Below are 27,510 nucleotides of genomic sequence, written 5' to 3'. Positions count from 1 at the left end.
GAAGAAGAAAATGGAAAATCAAATCCTTGCTGGAGATATTTTTAAGGGCTACGTCAAAAGTAGATTATATTACCCATGTTTCACTGACCAAAACTGAGATCCTTACCCAATTTCAGGTAAGGCAGGGAAATGTAGGCTCTCTGTGTGTCCAGAAAGAGGAAATGAGATAGGTGAGTATGTAGCCACGTCTCTGTCATTGTATTACTTTAACTTTCACCATAGTTAACTCACTCACCAGGTGTCTTTCTCCTGCAACTATTCAGAACATGTCATTTGTTGGCAGCGGGGGTGGGGGGGGGCGGGCAGGGGGGCATGATTCATCCCATATCACAAAGGGATACAGAATGTGGGATAAGGGTACGTTGCAAACCCAGGTCACCAACCTATAAACACATTTGCATAGCTATACACACAAGTAAACAATTCACAAGACAGTTGGGTCTAGTGAGCAGTTAGAAATATAGGCAGCCTCACTAGCATACAAAGAAATGTAAATTTTAAAAATAAGGTGAGAAAAGACCAAAAGATAATATTAAATATGAAAGGGGATGTGATGAAACTTGGCCCCTAAGGGAGGCAGTGGCAGTGAACAATCTTCCTGAAGGACAATTCAGAAATAAGTATCAAGGAGGGGCTTCCCAGGTGACTCCCAGTGGTAAAGATTCCACCTGCCAATGCAGGAGACATGGGTTCAACCCCTGGGTTGAGAAGATGCCCTGGAGAAGGAAGTGGCAACCCACTCCAGTATTCTTGCCTGGGAAAATCCAAGACAGAGGAGACTGGCAAGCCACAAACCAAGCGGTCACAAAAAGTCAGACACGACTGTGCAGCTAAACAACATCAAAAATCCTCACTCAAATCATTGAAGAAGTATTTATTGAATATTTACTAAGCACTGGGCACTGTTCTAAATCTTCTAATCTAGTAATTCCATTATTGGAAATGTATCCCAAAGAAATTAGTGAACATGCAGACAAATATTAATGTACAAGGAATTCAGCACAGTGTAAAAACAGCCTAAACTGACTAACAATAGTGACAGGAATAAATAATTTCTGCTATATCTATACTTTAAATTATATAAGATGAAAAAACAAAAATGTGAAGACTGTAGTCTAAATAAATTCTACTTATATAATTTTATGAAAAGAGGAATAATAAAAATCTTGCACTTACATATGATACCAACTTCTCCTGTACAGCTATTCAGTCAACATATATTTACTTTCTGTCAAATATGTGCTAGGACTTATAAAGAGAGACTCTGTAAGACCTCTGGGTGAGTAAAACTAAAGGTCAACTTGTTTTATTTCCCATTATTGTTTCTCCATTTCACAGAAATTGCTGAAGAACAGGCCAGCATACAGTAGAGTGCTTTGTGCTTTGGTCATGAATAAAAATTTGTCCTAAAACATAAAGGAAGAATAGAAGTCAGGAAAAAAAAGTGCCATTTCAGCCTCAAGTACTTTCTGTTTAACAAGAGATGGAAATTTGGATTTGAATTCACCTGTGAGGGCAGGCAGGTCCTTTAGAGGAAAGGAAAAGGCTATAGTAAGTCTTTTAAATTATGCATGGGTAAAGAGAAAATCCTGCTCAAGTGAAGAAGTTTGGAAAATCTGACACTCAAAATCTGAAAAAAACTAAATGGAAAAGAGAGGAGAGGGCAATATTTTGGGGAGAAAAGATGCTTCTGAGAGGTGTCAGGGAGGAAGAAATTCTCCTCTACACTTCTATGTTCTTCTGGCTGGTCTAAGAATTAAATTGACATAAAACAGATTAACAGAAAAAAAAATCAAACAAAAGTTCAAATACATGTACACATTAGAGAGACTTAAGTCCTTTATCTAAATTTTTTAAAAGCAGTTAAGGGGGAAGTAACAAGAAAAACTTCCCGAGTCTTCTATTTCTTAAAAAACAATAATATTACTTAGCCATAAAAGGAATGAACTTGAGTCAGTTCTAATGAGGTGGATGGAACCTACAGCCTATCATACAAAGTGAATTAATCAGAAAGAGAAAACCAAATATCGTATACTAATGCATATTTATGGACTCTAGAAAGATAGTACTGATGAAATTATTTGCAGGATGCACAGACATAGAAAACAGACATGTGAAGAAGGGGAGGATGGGATGTATGAAGAGAGTAACATGGAAACTTACATTACCATATGTAATGTAATAGACAGCCAGTGGGAATTTGCTGTATGACTCAGGGAACTCAAACTGGAGTTCTATCACAAGGGGTAAGGGAGAGGTGGGAGGGAGGGTCAACGGGAAAGGGACATATTCTACCTATGGCTGATTCATGTTGATGTTTGGCAGAAAACCAACACAATTCTGTAAGCAATCATCCTTCAATTTAAAAAATTAATTAATTAAAAAATAATAATCAGTCTAAATTAATCTTCATGTCAAAGAAACACATTTTAGTGTGGCAAATTTCTTTCCCCAACCAAGGAAAGGGTTGAAACTCAGGGGACTGGAAAGCAATGAAGAGAATATTTATTAGTTTCTGGGGTTGTGCTGTACCTTTAAGGGGATGGTGAGGAGGAGGATGACAGGTTTTCACTAAGACCAAGGGTTCTGGGCCAGGCTGAGCCCTGTGGAGGCCCAGGTGGCCATGTATACATGGTTCAGTCAGAGCAGGGCCAACTCTGGATGGAGCCTGGCAATTTCTGGACCACGTCGTCAGCACAGACAACAGTGTTCTTATAAGTGATGGTAGTGATAGGCCTTCCAAGTATTCATGACCAGTAGGCATGGCTAGTTGCCATCTAAAGCAGAAAAGGGTAAAAACAGAAGTGATGGCATTTGGTACCTGTGCCAAAACAATGGATAAGGGCACTCTCAGGTGATCCTGAGACTCCGTCATCAAACAAGGAGAGGCTTGAAGCTTTGTGATCAAAACATGAATATTTTACTTGCTTTGCTAAGTTGTTTCAGTCGTGTCTGACTCTTTGCGACCCTATGGACTGTAGCCTGCCAGGCTCCTCTATCCAAGGGATTCTCTAGGCAGGAATACTGGAGTGGGTTGCCATGCCCTCCTCCAGGGAATCTTCCCAACCCAGGATGTGTCTCTTATGTCTCCTGCACTGGCAGGCAGGTTCTTTACCACTTGGGAATAAAAGCAAGAAACGTGGGTTTACTGTTCCTTTAATGATCAAGTTTATGCCATTTTCCACAATGAATACATACTTCTTTTTAAAAGGACAAATAGTTCCACACTCTCTCTGCCTCATCTTATTTTCCCTATGGAGAGTGAAGACTAAAGAACCTCATTCCCATCCTCAACTGGAATTCCCCTAACCACAGACATATTCTCAGGAAGGTCACCCATCACTTTCTAATGCTCAAAGCCAAAGGTAACTTCCCAAACTTTCTTTTTTTTTTTTTTGTCTTCTTAGTCACACTGGATGCTGTCAACCACCCTATGCTGAAAGTTCTCCCCTGAAGTCCCTGACTCTACTCTCTTACCATTCCTCCTTCCACTCTGTCCACTCTTTGTCCAGCTTCTGAGCACCTCTTTTTCCAAACTGTCTTTCAGAAGCTGAAAGAGTTGTCTTCACCTCCCTTACAAATTCTCCCTGGGCCATTTCATCCACACCAACCTATAAACTCTCATAGTTTCACTTACAGTTAAATCCACAGAGCCTAGAACTGTTCCTTAGACATTGGAGGTATGGTCCTTACTTAGTCAGATTTCAAGTCAGATCATTTTTAACATTCTCTTCATCTAGGTAACAAAATTATTTTCAGAAATCATCAAAAAATAATTAGTAGTAATCATTACTCAATTTGCTTTTAATACAACACACAATGAAGGATAAATCTGCTTTTTAAAACATTTTTCAGTGGCAGGGGATGGGGAATAGGAGAGGATGGTAAAGACAAACTTTCGGCTATAAGATGAATAAGATCTGAGGAGCCAATGTATAATGTGGTGATTGTAGTTGATAAAATGTGTTGTATGACTGAGGTTTGCTGGGAGAATGGAACTGAGATGGTCTCACCCAAAACAACAAAAGAGAGAGAGAGGGGAAAGATAGACAAGTGAAATGATGTATGTGTTAATTAATGAGATACAGTCATCCTTTCTTGATGTCTATTTGTGTCAAATCACTGTGATGTACAATTTAAATATCTTACAATTTTGTCAATTATACCCCAATAAAGCTGAAATTTTTTTAAAAATGTTAAGTTTTAAAACATTATTCAAACTGAGTAAAATATTTCAGATATGAACTAAAATTCACACTTAACAATTTCCCACTGTTTTAAATTAAAACACAAATGTAAAATTTCCAAGTGTCAAATGGCATGACAGAATTGGCATAACACGTTCTGTTTCTTCACGTTCACAATTCATTGTGCTAGCATTGTTTATATCTAATCTACTGTTTAAATGCAAAAATCTGTAGCATCACAGAGAATGAAGACAAGAACTCAAGCACAAGTATACTTCAAGTAATTCCAAACAATTATAAACTTACCCTTGAAACAAAAGCATGTAGCTGAGTTCCCGTGTGTCAAGGGATGAATACATAACAAGGAAGTCTTTGAATTGATTCCCCCATGTAGACGACAATGTTTGTGAATATCAGATAAGAATTAAAATGTGCTAATTTGTAGCTTGCAGATATATTGCTAAAATCAATAGCTACTGCAGCAATTGTTTAGAATTTAAATTAACAAAAGACTTTTTTCAAGGAGGAGTATTTCATTACTGGCATTGTGGTACTTTAAGGATAGTAATAAGATCAACACTTACTCAGTTTTATTCTGTATAGCCAATACACCGTCTCATTGCCTGCACCCCGGGCTGGCTGCTCTTAGTATAGTATCGACAACAGATATTTGCTGAACAGCTGAATCCATTTATCCCATGACTCTAGGGCTGCTTCTTCAGCTGAGACGTCCAAAGAGGCCCTGTATTTCTTCTAGGCCTGTATTTCTGTCATCTGACGTGGGGAAATGAACAAGACGGCGCCGGACAGCCTCTCTCGCCCCATGCTCTGTGAACAATGACTGCACCGTGGTGTAACAGCTGAGCGCGCTTATAGCGTTACGCATGCGCGTCAAGAGGTACTCGCTTGTCCGCCGGCCACTTTGTGCGGTACACCTGTGTGATGGTCACCTGGAAAAGCCCGGAAGGGTTGTGTGCAGTTCTGTTGTGTTGTTATGTCTGGTGCTACCTCTGCTGTGTTAGCCACAAAAGAAGAAACGTGTCGGCAGTTCCAGTTGCTCCTCGAGTCTTCTGCCAGTCTCTCAGCTCGCGCCTTGCCTACCCTGGGTTCTGCGAACGGGGCGGACAGGGTGGCACGGCGAGACAGCTGGCACTCTGAGCCGGATCAGCGATACACCTGACTTCGCCTCACTGTCCCACAGCAACCTCAGGTCTGTGGCCCCAAAAGTGCTCCTTTTTCTGCTCCTCGTTGGTGAATGGCACCAAATTCTACTGTCTTCAGCCAGAAACTTGAGATTCCTGTCTCCTTATTGCTCCCAAACCCAGAAGCTACCTATTTTACTTCTTACACATTTCCGGAACCTATTCTCTACCTCCCCATTCTCACTAACCTGGGCTAATTCTTCATTTGATCTTCTGCCCAAGATCATTATGAAACAAAGTATTCCGTCTATTTTAGTCTTTCTTCAGGCTACCTCCCTGAACTTCCCTAAATCCCTCATCTTTAAAAGGGGTATTAATCTCTAGTGCAGAAAATGACTGTGGGGATTAAACAACATGTATGGCATCTGGCCCACAGAAGATTTCAAAAGTAATATGAGTTTTCCTTCCTAAAATATTGCTTGGTACTACTGCCTCCCATTTCCGTATATTTTCTGAGAGCAATTTTATTTTGAGTCTGACTTGATGAAGTGCCATTATATATGCATAAAAAGCCAAATTACCCAGATAATTTTAGTTGTATAAATGCAACCTAATTCAAAGTATTCCCAAACTCATTTATTCATTTTTATCATAGAAACAAACACTCACTGTTCATTACAAACAGACCCAACAAAGTAAGGTCTGATATTGACATAGACACACATAGACACAAGAAGACATCTGTGTTCTCAAGGACTTTGTCATTCTATACACACGTGCAACTCATAATGATATATTCCTGAGAAGTGCTAAATGAATGCACATGCGAGAGAGAGAGCTCACCAAGCTGGGTGAGAATGCTATCTGAGAAGGAGAGAAACCAAGATGTGACATCAGGAAAGGTATACGTAGTCCCCTCTTAACCTCAGTTTCTCTTGCTGTAGTTTCGGTTTCCCGCTGTCAACAGTGGTTAGAAAATACTAAATGGAAAATTCCAGAAATAAACAACTCGTAAGTTTTAAATTGCCCACCGATCTGAAGACTGGGATAAAAATCTCACGATGTCAGCACCATCCCTACCAGGATGTGAATCATCCCTTGGTCCAGCATGTCTGCCCATTAGTCACTTCTCAATTACTGTCACTGTGGGGCTGGTGTTCAGGTCTCTCTTATTTTATTTAACAAAGGCTCCAAAGAGCGAGAGTCGCAATGCTAGCAATTTACATACACCAACGAGAAACTGTGAAGTGCTTCCTTTAAGTGAAAAGGTGACCGTTCTCAGCTTAATAAGGGGGGAAAAGCGGTATGCTGAGGTGCCAAGATCTACAGAAAGAACAAATCTTCTGTCTGTGAAACTGTGAAGAAGGAAAAAGAAATTCATGTTAGTTGTGTTGTTACACCTATTGGGGCTCAGTGTAGGTCACCACAAAATATACCACAATGGCATATTGATTATTTTGAATTGGAGCTGCTTGAGAAGCAGCTGATGCAAGAATGAAAATCTGACTCTCCTTTTTCTCTCCCCATAAAGAGGGAAATACATCTCTCATGTAGAAAGTGCACCCCCTGTTTCTGGAGGTAGAAACACCCTTATCATCAGGGACTGGGAATTAAGAGCCCAGAAGCCTGTATAAACAAACCTTGTTGCTTCGCTTCTTTTAATCCACTACCCCAACACCAAACTTTGTTTACTTACTGATTAAACACCCAAACCAAAGTTTCTTAGCCTGGTCAATTCCTCACAAATTTGTTTCTTTGCTTAAAAAAGTATAAAAACTGCCTGCTTTGGTCATTTCTATGGGACCTTCATACCCATGGATTAAAATGTGGTTGTTGTTTTTTTTTTTTCTCCTTTTGATCTGCCTTGTGCTAATGTTCTTGTTACTCCAGCCACAAGAACTCAACAGGACTAGAGGGGGAAATTTACCCCTCCTGACAGGCTTCCCTGGTGGCTCAGAAGTTAAAGCGTCTGCCTCCAATGCGGGAGACCTGGGTTTGGTCCCTGGGTCGGGAAGATCCCCTGGAGAAGGAAATGGTAACCCACTCCAGTATTCTTGCCTGCAGAATCCCATGGACGGAGAAGCCTGGTGGGCTACAGTCCATGTGGTCGCAAAGAGTCGGACACGACTGAGCGACTTCACTTTTACCCCTCCTGACACACCTCAGCTGCAAAAGTTTCAGCCACAGTACATAGTAAGTGTTTAGGTCAGATGGAAAAGGTGTTATGTTTGTACAATAAGATACTTTGATGGAGAGAGACCATATTCAGATACTTTTATTACAGTATATTGTTCTAATTTATTATTAGTTACTGTTGTTAATCTCCTACTGTGCCTCATTTATAAATTAAGCTTTATCATAAATATGTCCGTATAGAAAAAAACATAGTGTATATATATATATAATTCAATACTATCCAAGTTTTCAGGCATCCACTGGGGGCCTTGAAATATATCACTAGCAGATAAGAGGAAACTACTATAAAGCTATATTCTCAGGTAGGAAAAGAGAGATAAGTACAATTCCAATACAAAAAGGAATCACAAAGTTATGAGATAGGAGTGCTAATGGGACAAACAGCCTATCTTGAAGAAGACATGAAAAAATATAACAAGAGTGAGATTTGGGGGAAAGACTAAGAAGAGTGTGTGGAGGAAATTTAATGTCAACAGAAGGTCTTTTCTTGAAAGTAATGAAGCATCTGTGTAGGAATTGTGAGAACCTCTTCACTAGTTGCCCTGCTTTTGGTCATCTTCCTGTATAATCCTGGCTTCCCTGATAGCTCAGATTAGCCTACAGTGTGGGAGACCTGGGTTCGATCCCTGGGTTAGGAAGATCCCCTGGAGAAGGGGAATGACTACCCACTCTAGTATTCTGGCTTGGAGTATTCCATGGACTGAGGAACAGTTCATGGGGACACAGAGTCTAACATGACTGAGCAACTTTCATCTTCTGTATATTCTATCTTCCACTTAATTGTCCTTGTGACATTTCTGAAACCATATCTCACTATGTCATGTCGTTGTTTAAAATTTCTTCCAGGGTTCTCCAAAGATGATATACCAATGGCCAATAAGCCCATAAAAAGTTGTTCAGTATTACTAGTCATTTGGGAAATGCAAATCAAAAACTTCAAAAGGATACTACCTCACTCCTATTAGGATGATGACTACTATCAAAAAACAAAACAGAGAACAGCTGTTGGGGCGCATGTGGAAAAATTGGAACTTTTGTGCATATAAAGGTTCCAATTTTTCTATATGCACCTCAACAGCTGTTCTCGGTTTTGTTTTTTGATGTGGGAATATAAGATGTACAGCCACTGTGGAAAATGGCATGAAGTTTCCTTAAAAAAATAAGAATGGAATTACTACATGATCTATAAATCCCACCTCTGTATACAACTGAAAGAATTGAAAACAGGGACTTCCCTGGCAGTCCAGTGGTTAAGATTTCACCTTCCAATGCAGAGGGTGTGGAAGCTAAGATTCCGCATGCCTCCAGGCCAAAACCCCAAAACAGAACACAGAAACAAAATTGTAACAAATTCAATAAAGACTTTAAAAATGGTCCACATCAAAAAAAAAAAAAAAGAATTGAAAGAAGCAGAGTCTCCAAGAGATATTCACACATCCGTGTTCCTAGAAGCATTATTCACAACAGCTAAAAGGTTGAAGCAACTCATGTGTCTGTCAACAGATGATTGAACAAACAAAGGAGGTATAGACATACAATAGAGTTATTCAGCCTTAAAAGAGAAGATTCTGACACCTGCTACAATTCAGATGAACCTTGAGGACACTGCTAAGTGAAATAAGCCATCACTAGAATACAAATGCATGAGTCCACTTATATGATGTATCTAGAGTAGTCAAATTCGTAGAAACAGAAAGTAGAATGGTGGTTGCTAGGGTCTGGTGGTAACAGAAAAATGGGGTGCCATTTAATGGATACAGAATTTCAGATTTGCAAAATGAAAAGAGTTCCGGAGATTGGTCTCATAACACTACTAAACTATACATTTATGAAATGACTAAGATGGTAAATTTAACGTTAGATATGTTTCACTACAATTAAAACTAATTTTTTTACATTTCTTTCATGGGTTTCCACCAACAGGATAAGTTTGAACCCCTGTAACTGCTGCTGCTGCTAAGTCGCTTCAGTCGTGTCTGACTCTGTGCGACCCCATAGACAGCAGCCCACCAGGCTCCCCTATCCCTGGGATTCTCCAGGCAAGAACACTGGAATGGGTTGCCATCTCCTTCTCCAATGCATGAAAGTGAGGTTGCTCAGTCATGTCCGACTCTCAGCGACCCCACGGATTGCAGCCCCTCAGGCTCCTGTGTCCATGGGATTTTCCAGGCAAGAGTACTGGAGTGGGGTGCCACTGCCTTCTCCACTGTAGAGCCGTGTACAAATCTCTCTATAGTCTGACCTCTTTCTTCTGTGGGAAAAAAGAAAAAAAACATTAGACTATACTTGAGTTTCAGAGGGGAAGGGGGGAAATTAGGTATCATTTTATTCTCAAATGTGTCCTGCTGTGAGGAAGTAAAGAGTGGAATGACTCTTAAAATAAGAAAGGTATTTATAATCTTTGAATACAGTGCTTCTTTAAGAAACACTTATTAAAATTACTGTTTACATCAACTGATGCAGCGTTTGAACCATCATTAATTTTCACAATAGCCACTCTTTTATGACTTAAGTAATTTATTCCAACAATGTTTCACAAACATTTGGAACTAGGGAATCTTCTAAAAGTACCTTAATGTGTATAACAAGAAAGTAAATTAAAAAGTTTATTAGCATTAGGAGTCTTATCTTCTCTCTGCATGTCAAAAACTTGACAGAAGTCTTCTATCTAGCTAGTAAGCACTTTCCTGATTAAAAGCTAATTTCCATTTTTAAAGGGTAAAGTCATATTTCTGAGCCTCAATTTCCTTCTAAAAAGGAGCATGGATGCTGCATTAGCTCAGGCTGCCAGAATACAGTACCACAGACTGGGTGGCTTAAACAACAAAAATTTGTTTTCTTATACTTCTAGAGGCTAAGATGTCTAAGATCAAGATGCCAGCCAATTCAGTTCCTGGTGAAACCCCTGTCCCTGGTCTGCAGACGACCGCCTTCTCACTGTGTCTCCACGTGACAGACAGCACAAGCAATCTTGCGTTTTCTTTTACAAGGACACTAACCCTGTCAAATTAGAACCTCATCCTTATAACTTCATTTAAACTTACTTACTTCCCTACTCCAAATACAGTCACATTGGAAGGTTAAGATCTCAGCATCCAAATTTGGAGGAGGTAACAATTCAATCTGAGGGCTTCCGTGGTGGCTCAGTGGTAAAGAAGCTGCCTAAAGGGCAGGAGACACAGGAGACACGGGTTTGATCCCAGGGTATGGAAGGTCCCCTGGAGGAGGGCATGGCAACCCAGTCCAGTATTCTTGCCAGGAAAAGCCAATGAACAGAGGAGCCTGGCAGGCTGAACAGTCCACAGGGTCGCAAAGAGTCAGCCACCACTGAGTGATGAAACAATAAAAACAATTCAATCTATAGCTTTCTCTCCCCAGCATAACCTCTCATCGCCAACAACACAGCCCACCCGTGGAGTATTCCAGGAGGACAGTTGAGAGGCCACTCTTCTGGGCTCCCAAAGTGTTCTGTGCATCCTCAAAAATGTCTCTGACTGATTTTTATTTAACTTTTGGCCAGTTTGTGTATCTTCTTCAACAGAATATAAGCCACCTAGAAGACAAGAACTACTGCTTCTTGATGTGTGCATCCCCAGAAACAGCACAGAACTTGCCACTTAGGAGATACTCAGCAGTGTTTAGCAAGCAGAATTGAACTGTTAAATTGACTTGATGAAGGAGCTTTAACAGAGCTGTGTTTGACAAACATTAATCTGGCCAAAATGTGCAGGATGGACTGGAGGTGGTGTATTAGTTTCCTATTGCTGCTGTAACAAACTACCACAGGCTGGGAGGCTTTGACAACACAGGCTTATTCTCTTATAGCCCTAGAAGTCAGAAGTATGAAATCAGTGACACTGGGCTGAAACCAAGGTCCAGCAAAGTCATGGTCCCACCAGAGGCTCTAGAGGAGAACAGTTTCCTTCCTTTTCTAGCTTCTGGAGCTGCTCTGCTGACACTCCTTGGCTCAGAGCCCCTTCCTCCATCTTCAAAGTCTGCAGGGCAGCATCTTCAAATCTCTCCCTCTCCCTCTCTCTCTCTGCTGAGACTGGCACATGGCCTTCTCTCTTCTGTGTGTGATGAAATCTCTTCTGCCTCCCTCTTATTAAGACCATTGTGATTACATTGAGCCCATCTGAATAATCCAAGCTGATCTCCCTTTCAAGATCCTTAACTGGATCTTTCAAGATCCTTAACTGGATCTTTCAAGTACCTATTAACATACAAGGTCACATGCACTGATTTCAGGGATTAGAACCCGGCTATCTTGGGAGAGGGGCATAATTCAGTCTACTACACATGGCTCGAGTGGCAGCAAATTAGTTAGGAAGCTACTAATAACACCTGCCAGATGCTTCCCACTTAGCTGCACTTCTAGTCCTGGGTTTTATAGGTCAGTTAGCATCAGTCACATGACTCCCATGTCCCACTATAGCACCATAAGCTTTTTGACAATATTTGGCCTAATCATCCATGCTAAGTGAATTGCAACATTGATCAATGACCCAGTGAATTTATTTCACAAAGCTCATCTGTTTCAACTAGATCAAACATTATAAAAATTAAACTACTTTCCTTAAATAAAACTTTTTCAGTTGAATTATTTGGGCATTTATTGCAACTCATTATTTATCTCCACCATGGGTCATAGGAGTTCATTTTAACTCAGATGGGAACCAAGACAATTTCCATTTTGTTCAAGCCTTGCACATAATTGGGACACCAAGAACCATAAGTGAGAGCAAGGGTAAATCTGGGTATTAAAGCAGGCAGCAAACTAATAACCAAGTGGCTTTAGACATTTATCTGAAAGTGATGACAGATGGTTCCTGTCCCTGAGATACCTCCAGGGTAGAAGGGTTAATCTGCAGAGTTGACAAATAAACAGATCTTATAGGACTCATATAAAACCAAGTTTCTTAATTACAGACTAGTAAAATGTCAGCTGGCACTGTAGGGCAAGGGTAACTGTTCATGAGAAGGTGCCATTTAGAGGACAATAGACTCAAATAGAGAGTGGAGGGACTTTGACGGGTCCATCCCAATAAACAGCAAACATTGTCAGGCTCACAAGAAAGAACTATTTCCAGTGTGAACTCTGATCTTCATACACCCTGCTGAGACCCACTCACTCTTTCAAGTTTTCTGCCTTTTAAACAAAATGCAGAATTAAATCTTTTGAGGTTGCCACATGTTATTTGTGATTAGCCTCTCTTGATGCTGAATAGCGTTTTTATCTATGGCTTTTAATCAGCAATACAAATGATAAATAGATGAACACAAAACACACACGCACGCACACATATGCCTCTTATCTGAATGGACAGATGCCGAAACACACTGCCCAGAATAAATTACAGCAAAATGAACTCAAGATGAAACAAGCCTGGGGAAAACATTCCAGACCCACTAAAGAATGTGTTGTCATCAAAAATGCCCTGATCCCCTTTGGAGGGAGAGAGATATTTACAACCTCTATTCAGGCTCAGCTTGGGACAGAGGGTAAATGAGAGTCTCACCAGGCAAAAATCAGCCTGGGTTCCCTGGAAAAGAGAGGTTCTCTTTGGTTCTTGACCCCAGGAGCCTCCTGAAGCCATGGAGGGAAGGAATAGCTAAGGAAGAGAAACCTCTGAAACAAGTTTCCACTGAAAAACAAACATGGTTTTCGACTTTTGAAAATAAAACATTAAAGGCAAGGATTTTCTTTCATCGTTGTTCTGAAATAATGTTTTAGCAGTCGCATTGTTGAAACATGACTTCCTATCGCTATCTCTGTCTGTTAATATTCTTCAGTATCAGGACAACACAAACAGATGGGGAAAGCATGAACAACAAGCACAGCCGTGCAGGGCTTCAGGGTCACAGGGTGAGTGAGAGGTGTGAAAATGTTCCATGCTCCCCAGGCAGAGAGGTGGAGAGAGGTTCAGCAGACACCTGTGTGTGAAATCACCCAGGCCACAGAGGACCACTGTGTCTTTGATCTGGTGTTAATACTATCTCAGAAGGAAGTTCCCAGACTCGAGTAAAGAATAAGAGCTGTGCTGGGTGAGAGTGATTCTTAATTCCAACGGGAGAGACACCACTCAGCATCTTCCACTGTGTCTACAGTGAAGTGAAGTGAAAGTTGCTCAGTCGTGTCCGACCCCATGGACTGTAGAGTCCATGAAATTCTTCAGGCCAGAAGACTGCAGTGGGTAGCCATTCCCTTCTCCAGGGCATCTTCCCAACCCAGAGATCAAACCCAGGTCTCCCACACTGGATTCTTTACCAGCTGAGTCACAAGGGAAGCCCAGGAATACTGGAGTGGGTAGCCTGTATCTCCTTCAGTGGGTCTTCCCGACCCAGGAATCAAACCAGGGTCTCCTGTATTGCAGGCAGATTCTTTACCAACTGAACTATGAGGGAGGCCTATCTATAGTAACAGCCTCAAATCTATTTTTATAAGACATTGTATTTTCTAATGACAGTTTTACTACTTTCATAAGTAGAGTATCGCTACTGACAGTAACTTTAACTTTTGTTAAATATAAAGCACGCATCATGTGAAAGCTGAATGACTAGAGACAAGACGCTTTTCTTATTTTCTCCTTTTAAAACTCTGCTTCATGTTTTCACTAAGATGGCATAAACCCATTGAGGAAGGATATTTTTATGCTTTTTTTTTTTTTTTGGTGTAACAGAGTCTAACACAAAGCAGATGCCCAATTAAAAAGAAACATTGTTAGTGAAATTAAACAAGAATTTCACTGGTGGCTCAGGCAGTAAAGAATCCACCTGCAATGCAGGAGACCTAGGTTCGATTCCTGGGTTGGGAAGATCTCCTGGAGAAGGGAACGGTTTACCCACTCCAGTATTCTGGCCTGGAGAATTCCAAGGACAGAGGAGCCTGGCAGGCTACGATCCATGGGGCTGCAAAGAGAACACGACTGAGTGACTTTCACTTTCACTATCTAAGAAATATAATCTCTATCCATATGAGTTGAAATATGTAACTCAGAGTAAGAAGCAATCCTAGGTGTTGTTTAGTTCCAGCAATGGTTTGCCAATGACTGAGTATCTATCAATATTCTGAGTTTGTGTTCCTGGCACTAATTCCAGGATATTGAACCCTGATTTAGATTCTACACTGAAAAGAGAAATTGATATTTGAAATTGTGTTCAGAAGGATAAAGGGTCTTGAGATAATCTCTTGCAATAGTATTAATATTGTTAATATTAATGTAACAACAAACTGAATGCAACAAATTAATGTAACAACAAACTGAATGTAAAACCTAGAGAAGAGGAGATGCAATGTCTGTCCTCAAACATTCGAAAGCTCATGCTATCTTAGTGCAATTAAGCTTATTATTGCTGGGAAGGCAAACCAGGACTTATCATTGATCTGAATGGGAACTGAGCTATAGTGTAACCACTCTGCTCACAAAGCAATGACCTCCATGTTCTGAAACATTTTCCTATACAAGCTTGTCAAATGCCAGAAACAATAGCTAACCACTGCAGGCAGGCACTGTGCTATAGGATTTAAACACATCATATCCAGCTCTTAAAACAACACGTAAAGGCAGATATTATCCTCATTTTACAACTAAGAACTTGAGGCTCAGAGGTTAAGAAGCTTAGCCAAGGTCATAAAGCACTAGAACCATAAGGAAAGTCTGCAAAATCTCAGAGACCATTAAACAGTTAAGAAATATGAGGACCATAAATAGCTCCTGGGCTCTTCTGAATCAGTCTCACCAGGGTCCTATATCTGGGATTAAACCATAGCAGGAGGTAAATTCTAGTCAATGCCAATATTGACACTGAATCAATAGTAAGTGAATCCATAAAAGAACATTTTAAAAATCAAGTGGCAAACCCAACATTCAAACCTAGATCTTTGAAATGCCAAACCCTAAGTCTTTCCACTATTTCATGTGGCTGCAAGGAGGTCTCAACCTTCATATTCCTGTTGGCTCTAAAATTCTTCAATTTTGACACCACATATGCAACATAAAATATATAATACCTTTTCAAAAAAGAAGAGAAAACCTGCCCCTCCTCACAAAAATAAAAAGACCCACATCACAAAAATAGGCTTTAAACATATCATATTCAGCTCTTATTACAACACATAAAGGTAGATATTATCTTCACTTTGTAGCTAAGAACGTTAAGACTCTGAGGTTGAGAAGCTTAGCCAAGGTCATAAACCACAAGAACCAAAAGGAAAGACTGCAAATTTTCAGAGATCATTAAACAGTTGAGAAATATGAGGACCATAAACAGTTCCTGGGCTTCCCAGGTGGTGCTAGTGGTAAAGAACCTGATTGCCAATGCCATCGTAAAGAACTGCAGCAGACCTGAGAGATGTGGGTTTGATCCCTGGATCGGGAAGGTCCCCTGAAGAAGGAAATGGCAACTCGCTCCAGTATTTTTCCCTGGGAAATCCCATGGACAGAGAAGCCAGGCAGGCTACAGTCCTTGGGGTCGTGAAGAGTCAGACATGACTGAGCACACACACACAGAGACATAATTACAGGCATTACTGCAGTTCAATGTGTATTATGAACAGAGAACTCTGATTTCAGCATGAGTCCAAAGCAATAAGAGTTTATTTTATTGAATCCCATTAGTCCAGCTTTCTTATCTATTTATAAGGCTTTCAAATTAAACAGAAAAAAGTAGTTAAAGAAGTACTCTTGACTGTTTATAAACTTAATCTGCCTGTTAATAATTCATTTTTATTAATCACATTACCAGATTTCCCTTCACTGAACTGACAGAGGACATAAACTTTTGTGGTATCAGATTTCAGCCAGTGTCTGTTGTTGACTCATCTTGGGGTAGCTCATGGGAGAAAAAGGCTTCAATAGCAATTATTTTTTGTTCAGTGACTCTGTTTTTTCTGGATAAAAGGATTTATTTTGATACCAAAAAGAAGTCATTTATGGATTAACATTTGATTTTATCATAAGGACCTGAGCCACTTCACTTTTCCTAAGGACTTCCCTAATGCACAGAAAATGCCTTGGTCGGTTTCTGATTATATTCAAAGCTTTCCATACAGTTTTCAAGCAATCCTTGTGTAGGAAATAGGGTGGCATCACCTTACATCTCCCTTGCAAACATCAGTGAGGACTTCTCTAGTGGTCCGGTGGTTATGAATCTGTTGCCAATGCAGAGGACATGGGTTCTATCCCTGGTCCAGGAAGATCCCACATGCCTCAGGGCAACTAAGCCTGTGAGCCATGACTACTGAGCCTGCACTCTAGAGCCTGGGAGCCACAACTCCTGAAACCCACCCACTCTAGAGCTTGTGCTCAACAATAAGAGAAGCCAATAAGAAGTCTGCACACCTCAAAGAGAGAGAAGCCCTCCTCGCCACAACCAGAGAAAGCCTGAGTTCAGCATTGAAGACCCAGCGCATCCATAGAGGAGCCATCCCACGCTGAAGGTCAGGAAGGGTGGCGGTAAGGAGATATCCCTCGTCCAAGGTAAGGAGCAGTGGCTGTGCTTTCCTGGAACAGCCGTGAAGAGATACCCCACGCCCAAGGTAAGAGAAACCCAAGTAAGATGGTAGATGTTGCAAGAGGGCATCAGAGGGCAGACACACTGAAACCATACTCACAAAAAACTAATCAGGCTAATCACACTAGGACCACAGCCTTGTCTAACTCAATGAAACCAAGCCTTGCCCGCAGGGCAACCCAAGATGGGCGGGTCATGGTGGAGAGGCCTGACAGAATGTGGTCCCCTGGAAAAGGGAATGGCAAACCACTTCAGTATTCTTGCCTTGAGAACCCCATGAACAGTATGAAAAGGCAAAATGATAGGATACTGAAAGAGGAACGCCCCAGGTCAGTAGATGTCCAATATGCTACTAGAGATCAGTGGAGAAATAACTCCAGAAAGAATGAAGGGATGGAGCCAAAGCAAAAACAATACCCAGCTGTGGATGTGACTGGTGATAGAAGCAAGGTCCGATGCTGTAAACAGCAATATTACATAGGAACCTGGAATGTCAGGTCCATGAATCAAGGCAAATTGGAAGTGGTCAAACAAGAGATGGCAAGAGTGAACATCGACATTCTAGGAATCAGCGAACTAAAATGGACTGGAATGGGTGAATTTAACTCAGATGACCATTATATCTACTACTGCGGGCAGGAATCCCTCAGAAGAAATGGAGTAGCCATCATGGTCAACAAAAGAGTCCGAAATGCAGCACTTGGATGCAATCTCAAAAACGACAGAATGATCTCTGTGCATCTCCAAGGCAAACCATTCAATATCACAGTTATCCAAGTCTATGCCCCAACCAGTAAAGCTGAAGAAGCTGAAGTTGAACGGTTCTATGAAGACTTACAAGACCTTTTCGAACTAACAGCCAAAAAAGATGTCCTTTTCATTATAGGAGACTGGATTGCAAAAGTAGGAAGTCAAGAAAGACCTGGAGTGACAGGCAAATTTGGCCTTGGAATGCGGAATGAAGCAGGGCAAAGATAATAGAGTTTCGCCAAGAAAATGCACTGGTCATAGCAAACACCCTCTTCCAACAACACAAGAGAAGACTCGACACATGGACATCACCAGATGGTCAACACCGAAACCAGATTGATTATATTCTTTGCAGCCAAAGATGGAGAAGCTCTATACAGTCAACACAAACAAGACCAGGAGCTGACTGTGGCTCAGATCGTGAACTCCTTATTACCAAATTCAGACTCAAATTGAAGAAAGTAGGGAAAACTGCTAGACCATTCATGTATGACCTAAATCAAATCCCTTATGATTATACAGTGGAAGTGAGAAATAGATTTAAGGACCTAGATCTGATAGATAGAGTGCCTGATGTACTATGGAATGAGGTTTGTGACATTGTACAGGAGACAGAGATCAGGACCATCCCCATGGAAAAGAAATGCAAAAAAGCAGAACGGCTGTCTGGGGAGGCCTTACAAATAGCTGTGAAAAGAAGAGAGGCGAAAAGCAAAGGAGAAAAAGAAAGATATAAGCATCTGAATGCAGAGTTCCAAAGAATAGCAAGAAGAGATAAGAAAGCCTTCTTCAGTGATCAATGCAAAGAAATAGAGGGAAACAACAGAATGGGAAAGACTAGAGATCTCTTCAAGAAAATTAGAGATACCAAAGGAACATTTCATGCAAACATGGGCTCGATAAAGGACAGAAATGGTCTGGACCTAACAGAAGCAAAAGATATTAAGAAGAGGTGGCAAGAATACACAGAAGAACTGTACAAAAAAAAATCTTCACGACCCAGATAATCATGATGGTGTGATCACTAATCTAGCACCAGACATCTTGGAAAGTGAAGTCAAGTGAGCCTTGGAAAGCATGGCTATGAACAAAGCTAGCGGAGGTGATGGAATTCCAGTTGAGCTATTTCAAATCCTGAAAGATGATGCTGTGAAAGTGCTGCACTCAATATGCCAGCAAATTTGGAAAACTCAGCAGTGGCCACAGGACTGGAAAAGGTCAGTTTCCATTCCAATCCCAAAGAAAGGCAATGCCAAAGAATGTTCAAACTACCGCGCAACTGCACTCATCTCACATGCTAGTAAAGAATGCTCAAAATTCTCCAAGCCAGGCTTCAGCAATACATGAAAAGTGAACTTCCTGATGTTCAAGTTGGTTTTAGAAAAGGCAGAGGAACCACAGATCAAATTGCCAACATCTGCTGGATCATGGAAAAAGCAAGAGAGTTCCAGGAAAACATCTATTTCTGCTTTATTGACTATGCCAAAGCCTTTGACTGTGTGGATCAAAATAAACTGTGGAAGATTCTGAGAGAGATGGGAATACCAGACCACCTGACCTGCCTCTTGAGAAATCTGTATGCAGGTCAGGAAGGAACAGTTAGAACGGGGCATGGAACAACAGACTGGTTCCAAATAGGAAAAGGAGTACTTCAAGGCTGTATATTGTCACCCTGCTTATTTAACTTATATGCAGAGTACATCATGAGAAACGCTGGACTGGAAGAAACACAAGCTGGAATCAAGATTGCCAGGAGAAATATCAATAACCTCAGATATGCAGATGACACCTCCCTAATGGCAGAAAGTGAAGAGGAACTTAAAAAGCCTCTTGATGAAAGTGAAAGAGGAGAGTGAAAAAGTTGGCCTAAAGCTCAACATTCAGAAAACGAAGATCATGGCATCCAGTCCCATCACTTCATGGGAAATAGACGGGGAAACAGTGGAAACAGTGTCAGACTTTATTTTGGGGGGCTCCAAAATCACTTCAGATGGTGATTGTAGCCATGAAATTAAAAGACGCTTACTCCTTGGAAGAAAAGTTATGACCAACCTAGATAGTATATTCAAAAGCAGAGACATTACTTTGCCGACTAAGGTCCATCTAATCAAGGCTATTGTTTTTCCTGTGGTCATTTATGGATGTGAGAGTTGGACTGTGAAGAAGGCTGAGCCCCAAAGAATTGATGCCTTTGAACTGTGGTGTTGGAGAAGACGCTTGAGAGTCCCTTGGACTGCAAGGAGATCCAACCAGTCCATTCTGAAGGAGATCAGCCCTGGGATTTCTTTGGAACGACTGATGCTAAAGCTGAAACTCCAGTACTTTGGCCACCTCATGCAAAGAGTTGACTCATTGGAAAAGACTTTGATGCTGGGAGGGATTGGGGGCAGGAGGAGAAGGGGACGACAGAGGATGAGATGGCTGGATGGCATCACTGACTCGATGGACGTGAGTCTGAGTGAACTCTGGGAGTTGGTGATGGACAGGGAGGCTTGGCATGCTGCGATTCATGGGGTCGCAAAGAGTCAGACACGACTGAGCGATGAACTGAACTGAACTGAAATATATCAAACACCAAAGAAACCAGAAAATTAACTTTAAGCCACAACCTTCTGTGAAAATTAGTGGAAGTTGTGGGTCTTGTTCCCACAAAACTTCACATAGCACAGATACACAAAATCTTGGAAATAGTTCCATACAGTGCATTAGAAAATTTTCTTCTCATAAAATGAGGGGGAAAATCTTGAGTTGAATTTCCCTTTCCTGACAACCACCATAGCCATTTCTACCTTCTCCCCAAAAACCTAACATGAGGCAACTATAAAAATAGACTATGTAGGAAAATCATCTCTAATGGTCTGGACCACTCTTGGTTCACAGGTTGGCCCTATACACAGAGGGCAAGGAGACACTGAAGGAAAAGGCCAAGCATTCCCGACTGGCAGGGCGCGGGCTGAATAAATATGGGAACTTACCTTTCAGGTTGGTCTCAGGTGCCACAAGCAGAGTCAGTGTCTGGGCTGCCCGCCAGAATCTCAAAAGTTTACAGAGGCCCTAACCCCTCCACCTTTTCAGGGGAGGTGGTCTCAGCAAAACCCACCTCTCTCCAGGCTTTCTTCTTCAGAATGGCTCCCACTGCAGGAGCGCTGGCCACAATATATATTCCAAGGATGGGGGAGGGATGAGGAGGTCCCATTACCCAGAGGCAGCTCCCACCAGATCCACCTGTCAATCACATATTCTCCAGGACTTCCTGCCAACAACCAAGCACGACCTGTAGAATCTTCATCTGATTTCTAAATAGAGCAACATAGCTGGGTGTGGGCTCCTAGTTCCCACTTTGAAGCTAGTACCTGTCTCCTTGTTAGTGGTTTTAAGGAAGGAACTTGTTCAATTTGTCCTTGAAATGGTTCCAAATGTCATAAGGTCTTCATTTGGTGTCTATTATTTCAAATCCTCTGATATGTTTCAAGAGGTCTATAACAGTATAGTATCTGCCATATCAACTATACCAAAAAATCCTTTAAAAATTCTGCAGCCTAACATTCCTGGTCAATGGCCATGTGACAGAAGTCTCTGTATCTAAGAAGAGATGGGACTGATAAACTGTCAAACACCACCCTCTTCCGCAGGACCACGAAGTCAGCCCCTTCCTCACAAAGATAACACAATACATACAGATTACAGAGAAAGGGAATAAAAACATGGAAGTTCTACAAATTCTTAAATGGTGCTCTTGCCCTGATTGACTAATCATACTTATTACTTTGTAATAGTGTATTAGAAGATAAACCTTGCCTTTCAGGAGAAGGGAACATTGTAATTAGACATTATAATAGACAATTATCTCTATTTAAAAAAAAAAAAAAAGAGTAAAGTGTGACCCCGGCCATAGGCGAGCAGTCAAGCTAAAAACAAAAATCAAGTTGAGGTACGGCAGAAATAAACAAAACGTTGTATAGCAATTATCCTCCAATTAATTTTTTTTAATTCTAAGAAGATAAAAACAAAGATCTGGACCATGAGACACCACTTTTGACCTTTTTAAGCTAAGATAGAAGGTTTTAATACTGCTCAAACTTCAAAAGAAAAGAAAGAGAGCTCACTATCTGAGACTATTGGGACTATCTGATTGTTATGAAATGTAATTGTAAGTATAAGATAGAAAAGGGACTTCCTTAGGAAACAGGCTTCCCTTGTGGCTCCGCTGGTAATGATCCACCTGCAATGTGGGAGACCTGGGTTTGATCCCTGGGTTGGGAAGATCCCCTGGAGAAGGGAAAGGGTACCCACTCCAGTGCTCTGGCCTGGAGAATTCCATGGACTGTATAGTCCATGCGGTGGCAAGTGTCAGACACGACTGAGCAACTTTCACTCATTGGAAAACACTTTTTGCCTGGAACTTCATATCTTATAAGGTTCATTGCTTTAAAAAAAAAAAAAAAAGGACTAAGTAATTAACTGTGCTCTGGCAAAGAGAAGGAAGTCTGCCCAACCTGTGGTCTAAATATTCTAAAATTCCTAGAGTAGAAGTATAGCCATAAACAAAAAAAACATTTAATCTTAATACCAGATGTGTAAACAAACAATCAAAGAAAAAGTTTATATTTTATAATAACAGTCCTCAGGATTACAACATAAATATGAATCTTTAAAAATTAAAAAAATTTTTTTAAAATTAAAAACCTTTAAACTAGGTTAAACCTTTTTTCTACAATATATGTTAAAGGAAATGTCTAATACAAGGACACCTCATTCCTTTAGGTGGAACTCAATTCCAGTATTTTAAAGCATTTAATATATTTTGACAGTAATGGAATCTAAACATATCAGTACATTACATATGTACATTTTCCCACCTCCAAAGTTGGTTTGTTTCCTAGGCTGAATTTCTAAGAAAAAAAAAAGATAAATGGACAGTTTTAAATTATTTTTAGAGAATCTCTGAATCAGTTAACATATTCTTACTTGCAGGTACTTTAATGCTTAACCTGAGAAGCAGATAATAGGAATAATTAAGAAGCAAAATAGCAGAAATGAAAAAAAAAAAAGATGTTTTAAAAGAGAAAACAGGTAAATATTTTATAAACATGCTATAGAAGCTTTTGTGTTGAGATATTTCCAATAGCATTATAGACCTGGGTCAAGGTCATTTCTCAAGAAGTTCCTTAAATTTTCTTAGTAATTTTGACTATAATTAGGATAAGATGTTTCCAGGAGGATGGTAGTGTGAAAGCCTCATTGTCCCAATTGCTAACCTCTTTCCCACATGGTTTCCTGGGTGTTAATCCACTTCTCCATTCACTTGCTCTTAGAAATATAAAGTAAGCACCCTGTCAATTAACATTTCTATTCGTTATTGAAGCTCCAATGTACAATCAGAGCAGCTTTAAAAGAATTTGAAATAATCTGTTTTCTCAAGTTTCTGAGAGATTGAAAGGGTTAAATTTTATCTCTCTGCATACAAAAGTATAAAATGAAGCATATGTTTTAATAACGAACTAGATTCCTTAAGAAAGCTGTTTGCAAACTGTGATGATGAGAGTCCCAGACTTCTAAGAAGTAAAGAAGAGACTATTCAAGGTGAGAGAGGCACAGACACTCAGAGCTAAGGCTCCGTTCTTGCTTCACTCCATCCTGTAGCTACATGTGATGCATTGGGATCCCTCATAGCACTTTACCTGAAAATGGAGTTCTGCTGTAGAACAAAGGCAGTTTTCAAGAGAGGCACTAAAGTCATAGCTAGCCGGATGACAGTTTTCTAGGATGGAGAGAAATAAATGATGATAAAAGAAGAAACAAGGAGAGAAATGGGAAGGTTTAATATGAATATGTAAACCTGAAAAAGGGACAGAGGGAATCCTGGCAAGTATACAAAGGCCAATCACTTTCAGAATCTCTTTAGCTTAAATACTTTTAAAATTTACTAGTTGAGTTATATAATCCCTTGGGTACATCGCTCTGATCTGGGAAACACATGTAGTCATATGCTGCTAAGTCGCGTCAGTCGTGTCCGACTCTGTGTGACCCCATAGATGGAAGCCCACCAGGCTCTTCTGTCCCTGTGTGTACATAAAGCCTCAGGATAAATAAATGTCAGTTATTATTATTCCTAGAGCACCAGCCTCATGTGAGTTATATATTAAAACAAATTTGGATATATTATTGAATGAATCTAAAGTTCAAGTAAATTATAAGATAAAACACTAGTCTTGGAGATTTTATCCTTGCAAAGAGCAACTGGGATCTACACTCACAGGCCCCCAAGATGTGCATTTACTCTTCACTACCATTTGGAATGAAGCAGGCCAAAGACTAATAGGGTTTTGCCTAGAAAATGCATTGGTCATAGCAAACACCCTCTTCCAACAACACAAGAGGAGACTCTACACATGGACATCACCAGATGGTCAACACCAAAATCAGATTGATTATATTCTTAGCAGCCAAAGATGGAGAAGCGCTATACAGTCAACAAAAACAAGACCAGGAGCTGACTGTGGCTCAGATCATGAACTCCTTATTACCAAATTCAGACTCATATTGAAGAAAGTAGGGAAAACCGCTAGACCATTCAGGTATGACCTAAATCAAATCCTTTATGATTATATAGTGGAAATGAGAAATAGATTTAAGGGCCTAGATCTGATAGATAGAGTGCCTGATGAACTATGGAATGAGGTTTGTGACATTGTACAGGAGACAGAGATCAGGACCATCCCCATGGAAAAGAAATGCAAAAAAGCAAAATGGCTGTCTGGGGAGGCCTTACAAATAGCTGTGAAAAGAAGAGAGGTGAAAAGCAAAGGCGAAAAAGAAAGATATAAGCATCTGAATGCAGAGTTCCAAAGAATACCAAGAAGAGATAAGAAAGCCTTCTTCAGCGATCAATGCAAAGAAATAGAGGAAAACAACAGAATGGGAAAGACTAGAGATCTCTTCAAGAAAATTAGAGTTACCAAGGGAACATTTCTTGCAAAGATGGGCTCAATAAAGGACAGAAATGGTATGGACCTAACAGAAGCAGAAGATATTAAGAAGAGGTGGCAAGAATACACAGAAGAACTGTACAAAAAAGATCTTCATGACCCAGATAATCACGATGGTGTGATCACTCATCTAGAGCCAGACATCCTGGAATGTGAAATCAAGCGGGCCTTAAAAAGCATCACTACGAACAAAGCTAGTGGAGGTGATGGAATTCCAGTTGAGCTGTTTCAAATCCTGAAAGATGATGCTGTGAAAGTGCTGCCCTCAATATGCCAGCAAGTTTGGAAAACTCAGCAGTGGCCACAGGACTGGAAAAGGTCAGTTTCCATTCCAATCCCAAAGAAAGGCAATGCCAAAGAATGCTTAAACTACCGCACAATTGCACTCATCTCACATGCTAGTAAAGGAATGCTCAAAATTCTCCAAGCCAGGCTTCAGCAATATGTGAACCGTGAACTTCCTGATGTTCGAGCTGATTTTAAAAAAGATCAAATTGCCAACATCTGCTGGATCATGGAAAAAGCAAGAGAGTTCCAGAAAAACATCTATTTCTGCTTTATTGACTATGCCAAAGCCTTTGACTGTGTGGATCAAAATAAACTGTGGAAGATTCTGAGAGAGATGGGAATACCAGACCACCTGACCTGCCTCTTGAGAAATCTGTATGCAGGTCAGGAAGCAACAGTTAGAACTGGACATGGAACCACAGACTGGTTCCAAATAGGAAAAGAAGTATGTCAAGGCTGTATATTGTCACCCTGCTTATTTAACTTCTATGCAGAGTACATCATGAGAAACGCTGGACTGGAAGAAACACAAGCTGGAATCAAGATTGCCAGGAGAAATATCAATAACCTCAGATATGCAGATGACACCACCCTAATGGCAGAAAGTGAAGAGAAGCTAAAAAGCCTCTTGATGAAAGTGAAAGAGGAGAGTGAAAAAGTTGGCTTAAAGCTCAACATTCAGAAAACGAAGATCATGGCATCTGGAAAGTAGATGGGGAAACAGTGGAAGCAGTGTCAGACTTTATTTCGGGGGGCTCCAAAATCATTGCAGATGGTGATTGCAGCCATGAAATTAAAAGACACTTACTCCTTGGAAGAAAAGTTATGACCAACCTAGATAGCATATTCAAAAGCAGAGACATTACTTTGCCGACTAAGGTCCATCTAGTCAAGGCTATGGTCTTTCCAGTGGTCATTTATGGATGTGAGAGTTGGATTGTGAAGAAGGCTGAGCGCCAAAGAATTGATGTGTTTGAACTGTGGTGTGGAGAAGACTCTTGAGAGTCCCTTGGACTGCAAGGAGATCCAACCAGTCCATTCTGAAGGAGATCGGTCCTGGGTGTTCTTTGGAAGGACTGATGCTAAAGCTGAAACTCCAGTACTTTGGCCACCTCATGCAAAGAGTTGACTCATTGGAAAAGACTCTGATGCTGGGAGGGATTGGGGGCAGGAGGAGAAGGGGACGACAGGATGAGCTGGCTGGATGGCATCACTGACTCAATGGACATGAGTCTGAGTGAACTCCGGGAGTTGGTGATGGACAGGGAGGCCTGGCGTGCTGTGATTCATGGCGTCACAAAGAGTCGGACACGACTGAGCGACTGAACTGAACTGAACCATTTGGAATACTTTTCATTGAAATGTACTTACAGTGAAGTCCTGTCATAACATACCCAATGACAATGCTAATTAGAAGACAAACTGATTGACTATTGGCTCCCTGTTCTCAAAAGAGGCAGGATAATGTTCTAATGTTCTGCAGTAGGGAGAGGAGAAGTAAGAAAAAAATGAATGCTCAGTATATATTTATTTGTAATAACCAGTCTGTTTCTATATAGCTGATAGATGAAAAAAAGTTTTTTTCCCTTTTTATCATATAACAACTAGAAAGCTGATCAAAAAGTTTTGTTTTTCATTATTTTTGCAGTAATGAGATTGTGCATGTTATGCATTTGCAAATTTTTGGACCTTATTTATAGCACTATGGCAGGGTGTACTGTGCTTATTCTCCCTGGAACCATTATTGGTCAAGACAGAAATCTATCTAGATTGTAGTTATCTGGCCTATAAAATTCACATTTGACTATATTAGGGATAAGAATTATGAGAAACATATGCTTCCCTCTGCCTCATGACCGTGGCAAACATGAGCCTGGAAATAGTCTCAGATCCCTTCTCTGTGTTTTCCAGGAAACCACAGCTGATCAACGGGGGATAGATTGTACAATATGTGCTATATCTGGACTAGATTATCCTCGATATTCTACAAACTAAATTTTATACTTAATACACCAGAGATGAGTCACAAATATATAGCCTTTCTAAGAAAAGCCAGTCAAATTATATCTTTTTTCTTTAATTGAATTTACTTTAACATATAACTTTGTATAAATTTAAGATGTACAACATGTTACTTTGATACCTTATATATGGTAATGTGATTGCTGTTGTAGCAATATGTCAGTTCAGTTAAGTCGCTCAGTTGTGTCCGACTCTTTGTGACCCCATGAACTGCAGCACGCCAGGCTTCCCTGTCCATCACCTACTCCCGGAGTTCACTCAGACTCATGTCCATCGAGTCAGTGATGCCATCCAGCCAGCTCATCCTCTGTCGTCCCCTTCTCCTCCTGCCCCCAAGCCCTCCCAGCATCAGGGTCTTTTTCAATGAGTCAGCTCTTCGCATCAGGTGGCCAAAGTACTGGAGTTTCAGCTTCAGCATCATTC

Source organism: Oryx dammah, unplaced genomic scaffold, assembly GCF_014754425.2.
Source record: "Oryx dammah isolate SB20612 unplaced genomic scaffold, SCBI_Odam_1.1 HiC_scaffold_18, whole genome shotgun sequence".
In the NCBI taxonomy this organism is placed as follows: domain Eukaryota; kingdom Metazoa; phylum Chordata; class Mammalia; order Artiodactyla; family Bovidae; genus Oryx; species Oryx dammah.
This window is presented reverse-complemented; position numbering follows the sequence as displayed.